This window comes from Equus quagga, chromosome 11 (genome assembly GCF_021613505.1).
Source record: "Equus quagga isolate Etosha38 chromosome 11, UCLA_HA_Equagga_1.0, whole genome shotgun sequence".
Taxonomy (NCBI): Eukaryota; Metazoa; Chordata; class Mammalia; order Perissodactyla; family Equidae; genus Equus; species Equus quagga.
The window spans coordinates 4,051,292-4,065,111 of record NC_060277.1 but is presented as its reverse complement, the minus strand read 5'-3'; positions in this window follow the sequence as shown (position 1 = coordinate 4,065,111).

Sequence of the window (13,820 nt, the reverse complement as noted above, 5' to 3'; positions counted from 1 at the left end):
GATTTAACTACTTTATGGTTAGTGCCTTTTGTATCTTGTTTAAGAAATACTTCCCACAGCCAGCCTGGTGGCATAGTGGTTTAGTTCTCGTGCTCCGCTTTGGCAGCCCAGGATTCATGGATTTGGATCCCAGGTGGGGACCTACACAGCACTCATCAAGCCATGCTGTGGCAGCATCCCACATACAAAATAGAGGAAGGTTGTCAGAGATGTAAGCTCAGGGGGAATCTTCCTCAAGCAAAAAGAGGAAGATTGGCAACAGGGTGAATCTTCCTCGGGAAAAAAAAAAAAAAACTTGTGGCGATCTGGATTGAAATTCTATTGAATCAATAGAACAGTTTGGGAAGAAATTACTTCTTTTAGATATTGAGTTTTTCTATCTATAAAAATGATATATACCTGCATTTCTATAAGTCTTTTTCAATTTAATTCCATAATGATTTTTATACAAATCTCTTGCATATTTTATTATATGTATTCTTGAGTACTTTGTTTTGTGGATTCTGTACACATCATATTTTTATGTTACATTCTTTCAACTTTTTGTTGCTAATTCAAGTGGATGTGGTTGATTGACCTTCAGTTCTCATTTCTACTCCTTTCTAGTGTCACAGCGGTATTATCCCTTTCACTTCTAACAGAGTCTGGGAAGCTAAAATCTGTATCCTGCAGATTCTCCTGAAGGTAGCTTTATCTCTGTGAATTAGTTTATACCAAGTATATAAATTTACAGGAGATTTGGAAGACAGAAGTAAGGCAGAAGTCATCTTTCTGTCACTTTAGTGGCTTGGGGCTAGTAAGCAAGGTCGCTGAGATATGGAACCTGTCTGCAGCAGAGTTCTGGAATCCAGTCGCACTCCATGGGTGTTGAGTTGAGAGGCAGTTGAGAAATGGCTTCTGATTCCACATTTCTGAGTTGCAGCCTTGGTGGCGTGTTACTGGACGCAGTCGCCTGTGTCTCTAACCTGTCCACTGTGATGTTCGGAGGCTCATTCTCTGTGGTTCTGAGATTCACACTTGGAAGCCCAAATCTCCCAATGGTTTCATATGCATCTGATGTCCTCTATCACGTCTCTTTCTGTTTAAAGTAGAGCGATTTCTAGTTCCTGGTTGTTAGCTAATATATAGAAATGCAATTAACTTTTGTGTTTTTATATATTTATGTTTTATTCAGCAACCTTGATAAACTCCTTTTTTATTCTGATGACTTATCTATAAATTCTTTTGAATTTTCAATGTACATGACCATCTCATCTGCTAGTAATGGCTATTCTGTTTTTAAAATTCTTGTATCTTTCATCCATTTTTCTTGCCCTGCTCACCTGGCTAGTACTCCAGTAGAGAGCTGGTTGAAACAAAACGAAAGTTTACTAGCAAATGTCCTTGTCTCAGTCCCATTCTTGAAGGGAAAGTGTTTGGCGTTTCACCGTTAGGTATGATATTTGCAGTAAAGTGATTATTATGAGTTGTAGTAGTACTCTTTATAGTTTAAGGAAGTTTGGTTTTATTCCTGACTTTTTAAGTAATGTTTTAAATCACAAATGCATTTTGAAATTCATCAAATGTCTTTTTTGCATCTATTGAGATATTCGTCGATTTTCTTCTTTGATCTATTCATTTAGTGGATTACATTTATGTACTTTCTTATGTGAAAGCAATCTTGCATTCCTGGGATAAACTCACGTGGTCATGGTATATTTCCCTTTCTGTGTCTTGGCTAGTAGGTTAAGCGCTTTATCAAGGTATCATTGACACATAATAAACTGCACATATTTTAGTGTACAATTTTATAATTTTGACATATATATGCACTGAAGAAACCATCACCACAATCAGGAATGACCCTATTCATCTCTCCAAGATGTTTCCCTATGCCCCTTTCTAATGTCTTCCTCTCACCCCTCTCCTTCATCCCTAGGGAACCACTGACCTGCTTTCTGTCTCTACATATTAGTTTGCATTTCCTGGAATTTTACATAAATGGAATCATACAGTGAGTACTTAGTTTTGCTGACACTTTTTTACTCAGCATAATAATTTTTGATTCATCATGTTCTTGTGCCCATATCAATAGTTCATTCCTTTTTATTTCTGAGTAGTGTGCCATTTTGTGGTGATTTCACCATTAGTTTGTCCATCCACCTGTTGATGTACATTTGGATTACTTCTTGTTTTTGGCTGTTAAAAATAAAGCTGCCACAAATATTTGCATGCAAGTCTTTGCATAAACACATACTTTCATTCCTAGGAGTAAAATGGCTCGATCATATGGTAGGTATAGATTTAACTTTTTAGCACGCTGCAAATGGTTTTCTAAAGTGGTTTTACATTTTACGTTCCCACCAGCAGTGTATAAGAGATCCATTTCCTTCACATCCTTGTTAATACTTGGTTTGACCAGTTTTTTTAAGTTTTAGCTGTTTTAATAGCTGTGTAGTGTTATCTCATTGTGGTTTTATTTCCATTTCTCTAACGACTAATTATGTTGAACATCTTTTCATGTGCTTATTTGTCACCTGTATATCTTCTCTGGTGAAGAGTCTGTTAAAATCCTTTGCTCCTTGTTTCATTGAGAGTTGTTTTCTTATCACTGTGTTCTTTTAAAGTTTTCATAAGATATATGACTTGCAAGTATTTTCTCCAAGTCTGCAGCTTACCTTTTCATTCTCTTCACAATATCTTTCGAAGAGCAGAAGTTTTTAACTTTGATGAAGTCCAATGTATTAGTTTGTTCTTTAATGAATATTCTTTTGATGTCATATATAAGAAATATTTGCCTAATCCGAGGTCACAAAATTTTCCCCTACGTTTTCTTCAAGTAGTTTCATAGTTTCAAGTCTTAGGCATAGGATCTATTTTGAATTAATTTTTTTTTTTGAGGAAGATTAGCCCTGAGCTAACATTCCTCTTTTTGCAGAGGAAGACTGGCCCTGAGCTAACATCCGTGCCCATCTTCCTCTACTTTATAGGTGGGACACCTACCACAGCACAGCTTGCCAAGCGATGCCATATCTGCACCTGGGATCCGAACCCCAGTGAACCCCGGGCCTCCGAAGCAGAACTTGTGCACTTAACCGCTCCACCACTGGGCCAGCCCTTTGAATTAATTTTTATATGTGCCTCAAGGTATAGATTTGACCACCAAATTAGTCCAGCACTATTTGTTGAGAAGATTATCATTTCTCCACCATCTTGTTCAAGAATTTTGTCTAATGATTCAAGCTGCCCAGTAATTTTCATATCTCACACTCTCTCTGCCCTGTTTTGGTAACAAGTCACTCTAGTTTCATCAAATGAATCTAGGAGTATTTGCTATTTTTCTAGTATTTGGAACACTTCATGTAAGATTGGAATTATTTTTCCTGTTTGAATGTTTGCTACCTGAATGTTTGTTATCCACAAAAAGCCATCTGGACCTGTAATTTTCTTTGTGGGAAAATTTTGGCTATTAATTTAAGATTTTAGGTGTGGCAAAATAAGTTTTTCTAGGAATTTGTCTTTATCATCTACATTTTCAAACTCATTGGTATGAGCAAATGTTTGTAATGTCCTCTAATTGGTTTTAATTTCTACAACATCTGTAACGTCTTCTTTTGTATGCCTGATAATAATTGTTTGTACTTTCTCTTTTTCTCAAAGAATCTCAATTAAATGGACATTTGTAATTCTTATTAATCATATATATATATATATATCACCCATTACTTCTTCAGATATTATCTCTGCCCAATTTTCCGTCTTCTACTTCCTGGGTTCTGATTAAGTGTATGTCACTCCTTTCTCCTCTACCACTTACGTCTCTTGCCTTCTCTTCTGTATTTTCTTTTCGTCTATTTCATTTTTAAAATATTTTTTCAGACCAATCTTCTAGTTCACCAATTCTCTTTTCAGCTGTGTTTACTCTGCTGTTATAGCTACCAACCACATTCTTAATTTCAGGAATTACATTTTTTGGTTCTAGAAATTCCATCTCATCCCTTTTCAAATCTGCTATGTATTTTTTTCCTACAGATATTTCAAATGTATCTTCTATTTTATTAAATAGTAAGCATAGTTGTTTTATTACTGTTTGATAACCTTCTAAATCCAAATATTAAGTATTTGTGGTTCTATTTCTGTTGTTTCTGTTGTTTCTTGCTCATGTTGTCTTCCTTCATTATGTGCCTGTTTAAGTCTAACTACATATGTGCTGGGGTAATAGTATCTGAAAACTTATTCTTAGGAATAATTTGAAACCTACCTTCTTACAGAGAGGTCTATGTTTATGCTAGGCATCTAGGGACACTATTAGTCTGAGATCATCTTACTATAAATTCAAAGCTTGAAATTCCCTGGACCACTGGCATGATGGAAAAAGCCACAAGAGGACTTGTTTACTTCAGGTGCATCCTTACCCTCAGGATATAGCCTTTTATGTCCCATCTTAGTGCCAGGAGGACTTCCTATTCACCTTTCCACCTTGTGCAATCCCTGGGTTATTGCCCTGCCCTTCATTTAGTGAGGACATCAGAAAGAAAGTTCCAGTTCTCATGAATGGCCAATGCTCACAGAGCAAAAATACCTTCTAATGTTCATTTACCTTTCTTGGTTCTTCTTTGTTCTTAATTTTGGTCTCATAGTTTCTTATTCTCTTTTCAGTATTTGCTTTCAAGAAAGGTTTCTAGATTTTTCTCCCAGCATTTTTACTAGTTTTCAGCAAGAGAATTGGTCAATTTCCAGAATCCAGAGGTCTTTCTGAGTCATTTTTGCTAACCTATTTTTTAGGAAGTTGTGCATCTCTTTGAAATGTTCAAATTTATTGGCATAAAGTTGTTTATAGTGTTCTCTTTTTATCTTTTTAGTTTTTGCTGTATCTGAAGTTGACTTCCTTTTTCAATCCCAATTGTTTTTATTTTGGCTTTATCTCTTGTTTTTCTTGGTCAGACTCATGCAAGTGTTGTCTATTTTATTACACTTTAAAAAAATAAATAGAATCCTCTCTATTTTCTCTGTTTTCTATTTCATTAATTTCTGTCTTTATGTTCATAATATATTTTTTTCTACTTTCTTGGAGCCTCTGCTTTTCTTTCTCTAATCTTATGTTGGACCCTTAACTCATAAATTTTCAGGCCTTTTTTTAAAAGCAAATAAAAGGCATATTAACTGTGTTAGTAAAATCTTATGTATCTCTATTAATTTTTGTGTATCAATAAATTCAGAGAAATTTATTGGTATATCTACCCTGATAGAAATTTTTCAGTTTCTCACCATATATCTATTAATTTTGGCTTTTATTTTGTTGATATTTATATGGTTACTAGTTTTTATGGTTATTATTTTTCTGGAATCTTTTCTTTTATTTAGTTTTCATACTTTTTTTTCAAGTATAAAGAATTTTTTGGAGACATATATTTTTTTTTATTTGTATATTTTTTAAATCTAGCAGAACAATCTCTGTTTTTAAACTGGTAAACTCCATATATCTATACACAGAATGTAATGGAATGATTTTTGATCTACTATTACATTTTCTCCTTTGTTTTGCATGTGAGTTTACTCCATCTGCGTGCATTATGTTTACTGGAAGTTTAGAACTTGTTTCCACTATCTTATCTTAGGCTTTATTTTTGACTTTTTTATGCTTATTTTTTCCTCTCTTCCTTTTTAATATTTGTTTAATTGTCTCTTTGTTTTATTACTTAATTTTTGTCTTCTACTAGATGGAAATTTATACTCTATTTTTTATTCTCTTTATAATAGTAGTAGTCTTTTAGTAACAGCATTTAACAATTCGACAAGTCTAAAATTAATCAAACCTTAACTCCTCTTTCAAGCAGTACAAGTCTAAGGACACACTTCTTGCATCAACCTCCACCCTTGTTCCCCAACTTAATGGTGTTGCTAAGAGTGCAGGATAAAATTTTGAGGGTAGAAATAAAGTAGTAGATAAATTTCCCACCACTAGAGGGCAAGATGCAGTTTCAAAATAATTTTGTATTTTATATATTTCAAAATAATGTTATTTATCTTAGTTGTGAATCGAATCACTTACCAAATGACCGGCAGAACTTTTGTTTCAAGAAGATGGCCTAGAAGCACATATTTATCTCATTCGCAGTTCAAAATGCAATTAAATTAGCAGAAGAAATATCACGGCAGCACTAAAAATGAGTCTGGGTGCCACCAGCATACCAGGAGAGTGGAGAATTCCTGAATCATGTAAAGTAGACGTCACACTATGGTGTTAATTCTGAGGAGGGAGTGGACGGGCAAGAGGAGGGAAACTATAAAGGATTTCATTTGTGTGTATGTCTGTGCTGTCTGAATTTCTACAGAGAAAATGTATTCATGTATTATTTGTGTAGAAAAAAAGGTTACATCTTCATTTATAAGTAAACTAGATGGATAGAGATTTGATGATAAAACCTAACAGAGCTGAGGGTCTATGAAACGCATACAGTTGACAAATGTCATAAGAACTCCAAAAAGAAGCTAAAATTAGAGACAGTGGGGATCTTTAATCCATGTGGAATTTATTTTTGTTAGGAAATACAGATCTGACTATATATATATTTTTTAAATGAATATCCAGCTGTCTCAATACTACTCATTGACTGTTTACCCTTTTCCAACAGCCTTTAAATGCCACATTTATCATTTACTAGATTTAAATACATGCGGCTGTATTTTCCATTCTTCCTCACTCATATTTTTGTCCATCCCTGCCCCAATTCTATACTACATGAATTATTGTTGCTTTTTAGTGTGTTTTTCTATCTGGCAGTTTAATATTCTTCTTGTTCAAAATTGTCCGTGTCATGCTCTTGCATTTTCCTTTTCAGGTGAAATTTAGAATCTGATTAATTTCATTAAAGTTATCATTAGCTAGATGGAGATAACGTTGCATTTACAGACACATTTGAGGAGAACGGACTTCTTCACACCCTCAGCCTCTCCATCCAAGCAGTCGTGCGCTTGCTTCTCTTTTCTCTGCACCTCCTGTCTCTGCTTCTCTCGCCGCGTCAGCTTTGTTATCTCTAGTGAGGAGAGTCCTCGCCTTACAGAAGAGGATAGATCAGCCTGTCGCCCTCAATTCACACCTTGCCACTTTCACCGCCAGACAAGGAAGCTGTTCTTTTTCCCAGCTGTTCCTCAATAAACCCTGAGGGAGGACTCTGTTTGACCTGGCGTGGTCATACAACCTCTTCCCAGCCAATCACAGGACCAGGAAAGTGGGGTGAATGAGTGCCATCAGGAAAGGGAAAGCCGCACAGTAATTTGAGCAGACACAGTACAATGTAAAGAATGAACTGTAACAGGGGGTTGGAGTACCGAGGGCTTGGCTAGTAGGCAATAAGGAACACTCTAAAGAATGTAGGACTAGCACATATAAAGAGCTAGAACTAACTCCTGGGCTGAGACTGAGCGCCCGGGAGGAGCCCACCCCACCCCGCCCCGCCCCGCCCCGCCCCCGACGTGGCTGAGCTCCAGACCTTGTGGGCGAGGGCAGGGCCACGGCTCGCTGAACGACTTAGGATTTGCGGTGATGTTTCACAGATGAAATCCACTGGAAACCCGCCGGGTAGGTGGTGGGGAAAGCGGTCCACAGGGAGCTGTCCCGCTGAAGGGGCTCGCCTACAAAACCACGTGATGGGGAGGAGGTTTGGGGTGCCCTGCCGGGTGGGCTCTAGGAGCCTCGTGTGCTGCAGGAGGCAGACGCCAGAGACGCTGCTCACTGTGTGGGTGTCATGTGCCCTACAGGACCGTGCCTGAGCACTCAGCTTCCATGGCACCTTTCTACAACAGAACAACCCTGCATTTCTGTGCAATAAGAGACCACTGTCCTTCTTACAAGTGAAGTTCTCTCCTTTTCCCCAAAATAAGGAGCCTCAGAGCCATTGTATCAATCGCTGGCTATATTAATTAATCCTCAAATTCAGCCACAGTTCCTCTGAGCATTCTGTTACCTAAAGAGCAGTCGTAAAGTCAGCTTCTGTGTGAGTTGCATTGTGGCCTCGAGAGAGAATGTCTAAGTCCTAACCCCCAGGACCTATGAATGTGACCCTATTTGGAAATAGGGTCCTTGCAGATATAATTAAATTAAAGATCCTGAGATGAGATCATCCTGGATTTAGAGTAGGCCCTAAATCCAGTGACCGGTGTCCTTATAAGGGAAGGAAGAGGAGGATTTGAGACATAGAGACACGGTGGAAAAGACGATCTTAAGATGGAGGCAGAGGTTGGAGAGATGGGTGACAGGCCAAGGAATGTCGAGGATCACCAGGTGCCCATCAGAAACTAGGAGACAACAGGGCTCACGTTCTCCCTCAGAGTCTCGGAAAGAAACCAAAAGCTGCCGACTCTTTGATTTAAGAATTCTGGTCTCCAGAACTGTGAGAGAAGAAAGTCCTGTTGTTTTAAGCCACGAGTTTGTGGTACTTTGTTACAGCATCCCCGGGAAACTAATACAACTTCTGACAACTTGAATATAAAATTACAATGGGAAGGAGAGAAAGGAAAAAAAAAAAAGGTCAGCAAAACGCAGATAAACACATAGATGGAACAAAACAATAGAAACTCTGCGAAGATACTGCAGTCCTCGTTTCTGTAATTGTTCACCAGGCTGTGATGAACATCTGTGGCTTCTGTTTTCCTCTATCCATTCTGTATTTCCCCTGCCCTCAGCCGGAACGTCTGCTGGTTGGGATTCTTTGTTTGGTGGAGGGACCCAAACCTTCTCTCCAAAGCACCTCATCTCTTATTTTCAGTTGCCGTAATTTTTCATTAACCTTAATATTAGACATGGAAGTACGAGGGGGATCCCCAGACAATCTCCTGGGTTCCAGACTGTCCTCCTCGCCCCCATTGTGTACAAGTAAGCCAATGTCCTCAGTGTCACCATCTGCGGGTGTCAGTTCACTCAAAGTTTACAGCTCTGGTGAGGGTTTTATTTGTTGTCGATAATTAGGTATAAGGAAGAGTTTAAAATTGCTCTAATTTGCTTGGGTGTGATTTTCCCATGTAATTTCTTCAATTATAAAAGTAAATATTTAATGATCTTTTTATACATTTGTATGAGTTATTTATGCAGCAAATACTTGTAGAAGTAAAAAAAAATTAAAAGATTACTCCAGCCAGCAGATCCTCCCTATTTTTGCTTTCCGTTTCAGGGGTAAAAGGATCCCAAAGTAGCCAGGCGGTAGTCTCGCCTTCCAGTTCAGTGGAACCAGTGTTGCATCTCTCGAGAGAAGCATTCTCCCCTTGGGGACTAAGGTCCCCAGCAGTAGTCAGTCTCTGGTTAAGGGAGGAAAATTTCTGAGTGGATTATTAGGTGAAATTTGAGACGAGCCACGCCCACTGACATACCTGAACTCAGATGTATTCTGGTGATGGAAGAGAGAGTACTGTATAACAGTCTCCGATTCAAAATATATCCTGTAAGGCAGAATTCCATTTTTCTAGGGTGCTGCCTCCCAACTGTGTCATACCTGAGTCTTCAGCAAGTCATTTCACTGTTTAGCTAAGCCACCTGCTTCTAAGTTATGATGTATCTGGTAAGATCAGTTAATTCCATAGACATGGACCCATTCCTGCCTTCCTTTGCTGTGAACCGAGTTCCCTGGTCAGATGCAGTGTTGCTTGGAATGCACTGATGGTGGATAAACCATTTTGTGAGTTCACAGATAGTGGTGCTGGCAGAAACATTATGAGCGGTAAAAGCCAATCCATTTCCAGAATATGTGATTATTCCAATGAGAATGAATCTTTGTTCCCTCAATGTTGGAAGAGGTCCAATGTAATCAACTTGCCGCCAGATGGCTGGTTCATCGCCTGGGGAGCAGGGCCATATCAGGAGTCAGTGTTGTTCTCTGCTCTTGACACATTAGGGACTTGGCAGTAGTGTCCGCAAGATGAGCCTCGGTAAGGGGAAATCCAGGTTGTTGAGCACATGCATAGCCTGCTTCCCTACCACCATGGCCGTTTTGTTCATGGGCCAGCTGAGCAACACTGGGGCGGCTGGGCAAAGGGGCTGGCTGACAGACACAGAGTGTGGCATTTTGTCCACTTGATTGTTAACAGTCCCCTCTGTAGTGTATACCTTTAGCGTGCATTCAAATAGGACACAGACAGCTTGTGCCCATTCAGAGAAATCCATCTTTCTACCTCTTCCCCACACTTCTTGTCACCCATCTTCCAAACCTATTCCCTCCCAGTCCCTGTCTAGGATTCTAGAGAAGCCTTCCACGCTTCAGGAGCCTGTCAAGGGAGCAAACTGGAACCCAGAAGCAAAACCCATTCCTACTTCAGTGTCTCTCCAGCGCTTGCTACTGACAAAGCTTAACCCTGCGGTACCTAGCAAAGAAGCGTATTCAAAGGGTCAAGATCTATCTTTGCAGAGCAGGCATCAAGAGTGAATTTGGAACTCCATTACAGGACAAGTCCTATATAGTTGCCCCAGCTTCGCTTAGAAAACCCCCTCCCTAGCCTTCACTGTGGCTATGGCACCTCCCATTCGGACCCACATGAGGTTGGAGGTGGGCAAAGAGTAGGAGTAGTTCCCCCAAATAAGAAGGAAGAGTACCCACAAAAGAAGAGAGGAGGTCTGGGTTGACAAAACAATAAATGTTCCCTCCATGGCACCCTCTGGCTGCTCAGTGCACACACACACACACACACACACAGGCACACACAGAGTTTTCTCCATATCTGTAATTTCTCTTAACATAAAGCAACTATCCCACATGCAATTGAAAGTGTACTCAATCCCTACCCAGTGGGAGGGAAAAAGTCAAAGTCACCTCCAGCCCAAATTCAGGATCTTTGAGTGTAGTCAGTCTTGATCAGGTCCAGATATAGCTAAATGATGAACAATGAATTTTTCCCCAATGCACAAATATACAAGGGGGCAGGGCGGAATGGGATAACAAAAACTGAGGAGAAAGGGCAAAAAGGAGTCACAATATGCGATGGTGGTGAGCATGTACCAGATCCTGTTGGACAAGGGTAACGGTGTAAGAAGACCTCTCTTCTTCAGCAGAGAACTGAGATCTTTGGTCAGCCGATCAGAGTGCCAAGATGTCCTTTGTTCTCCTCAAAGACCCTGCATTAGAGTAGTGAGAAGAAATCTCCTGGGACTGCCCTGACAACCAAATTCACCTTTCTGCACATACGGAAACTGAGATGTTGTCTTTGAGACTATACACCAGTAGATGCCATTTGCCAGGCTGAAGACTTTCTGGCAATACCTTAAAACTGACTTGGCTGCCAGTCAATGTCATTTGGGGGAAATCCATTAGCTTGTTATCAGAAATTTCATTGAGTATGGACTCTGCCCTTGCTGTTTCTCTCTTGGAAACTGGCTTGGCTACTCTGTCCACCTCCCTAGATCTTCGTTCACCATGTTTGCCACAGACGCTATCTGAGAGCAGGGGCCAGGTGGGGGAGGGCACAAGCTGGGATCATAAAGCCCAGTTACAGCATCAGACTCTATCCCCTGAGTCGTACACCGCTTGAATGCCATAACAGGAGGAACTAACTTTTCCCGTTGGTAAGGGGGCACAGAAGATATTTGAGAAGGGTCCTGAGGACTGAGGCCCCCGTGACACCACTGCTCTGCTGGGTCTCCACATTTCTAGTCAGCGTAGTAACTTTATGTGGGGCAGAACATTTCGTTGTTTCAATTGGCAGAGTAGCGATTATGTGATCCCTGTCAGTAGAGGAAAACTAAACCACTGGCAGAAAAGACTCTTGTTATCAGTGCTGTGTAAGTATCACCCCCGCTAGTGCCCATCTCTTTCAGAAGGGCCATGGAGAACCACAGTCTGTCTCTCACTGCACTGTGAGAGGCAAGCAGTAGCCAACCTAATCTAACAGCCTGATTTTTTTAAACCAAGTTCATAAAGCTAAAGCCTTAGTGGACATAACTCTCAGTGTTGAAGGATCATTGTTTTTTTTTTTTATTTTTAGTGACCAACCCAACACAGACAAATGCTTTCATAAATACGAAATTGCATGCTCAGATGTCACAGTAATGCCAATTATTAAAAGTTTCAAAATGCTCCTCTCAGTGTCCATACCTGTTTCATTCAGTACAGTTTACAGACTGGCTTCAGTCTCTATACCACATTTTAAGAAGCACTGATCTAACTGATGAAGCCCACTGTTTTCCCAGACCAGGTCTCAATTTCTTTATTAATCAAGAGTCCTGGTTCAGAACATATACTGTATATTCTAACCTTACCTGGCACCCGAATAATGGAGCACATTATAAGACCAGTGAAGCCTGTGGGCTTTATCTCATTGTCCTACTTCTTTCATAATGCAGTGAATTCCTTGGTCAGAGGAATGGTGTATGAGCATTCAGTAAGTCTACAGAGAATGGTGCTTGCAGCAAAACCGAATCCAATTCCAGAACGAGGAACTATTGTAGTGAGACAAATTGTTGAGCATCCATGACAAAAGGGAGTCCAAAGTAACATGCATCTTGCTGGTCCCCTGGAGGGAGGGTGCCTCATAACGACCTTAGAACTGGTCGCTGTTGCTGTAAAATTGACTTTTCAGCAGTGGCAGTGATCACTGGAATAGAGCCTTTCCCCCGTCATTTCCTTGGTAAATCAGACCATGTCACTCTATAGCTTAAAACCCTCACTTCCCCTAGTACGTGGGAGAAAATCCAAACTCCCTTCTATAGTCTAGGAGGCACTGCAGGTTCAAGGCCTTAGTTTCTCTCCAATTTCATCTCATCACTCTTCTGCTTGCTCCAACCACCATGCCCCTCCCAGGCTAATACTCAGTACAGCAAACTCTTAGCATATCCTGTTCCCTCTGCCTGGAACACTCTATGCGCATCCCCTCCCCTCCCACCCCACCCTTTGTAGCTCACAGCTGAAATGTTACCTCCTAAAAGTCGTTTCCCCACTACCACACAGACGGTACTTTCTAACCCAGCCTCTTGCTCATTTTCCTCATAACACCTAACACAAGCTATAATTATTTAATATTATTTGAAAAATAAGTTAGTACAGAAATTGAAACAAACTGGAAATTCTATAATTTCACAGAACTTCTAAACGCTCAGATATTTTTCTGAACCCTCAAGAGCGGGAAGCAAAAGACCAAAAGGCATCCTGGGAGACCCCATAAATAACGAACATCCCAGATATCTGCATACTTCCATATCCCCCAGAAGTCATCCCGCGTCTTCTCTGTCAAAAGGACAGTGGCTTTATCCTTTTTCATCCAAGATTCGCATCAATCAGAGGCCCGGCACCCATGAGCCCGCCTCGTGGCCTTTTATTAAATCGGAGGCACCCATTGGCCCCATCCAGGGCCGGGGGCATGCGACTGCCGCCCCCCACCTCTCCCCGGGGCAGAGGCCCGCGCCGGCCTGGGAGCGGGGCTGCGGGGTCCCGGCCGTTACTGAGGTCTCGCTCCGCCGCCAGCGCCCCCCTCCCCGGCCACCCCCGAGGGCGTCCCGGGCCCCGGCCGTTCAAACTGGCGAGCGTGCGCCCCTCGGCCGGGCCGTTCCAGGGCTGCCTGGCGCAGAGCCGCGGAGCCTCCGTCCCCAGGCGCTCGGCGCCCTGCGAGCGCCCTCCGCCGCCGTCGCCCAGCCGGCTCGGCTCTCCGCCCGCGCCCCTGCCCGGCCTGCGGCCGCCGCCTCCTGCACCCGGCCGCGCGGTAACAGCCTCGGAGCCCCAGCCCGTGCAGGGGCCTGACCCACACCCCCGAGGAGGAAGGATGGTGGAGGGGCAGGCGACAGACTGACGCAGGCTCCCTGCGTGATCCATCTATCTCTATCTATCCATCATCTATATCCATCCACTCATCACCTATCTATCCAT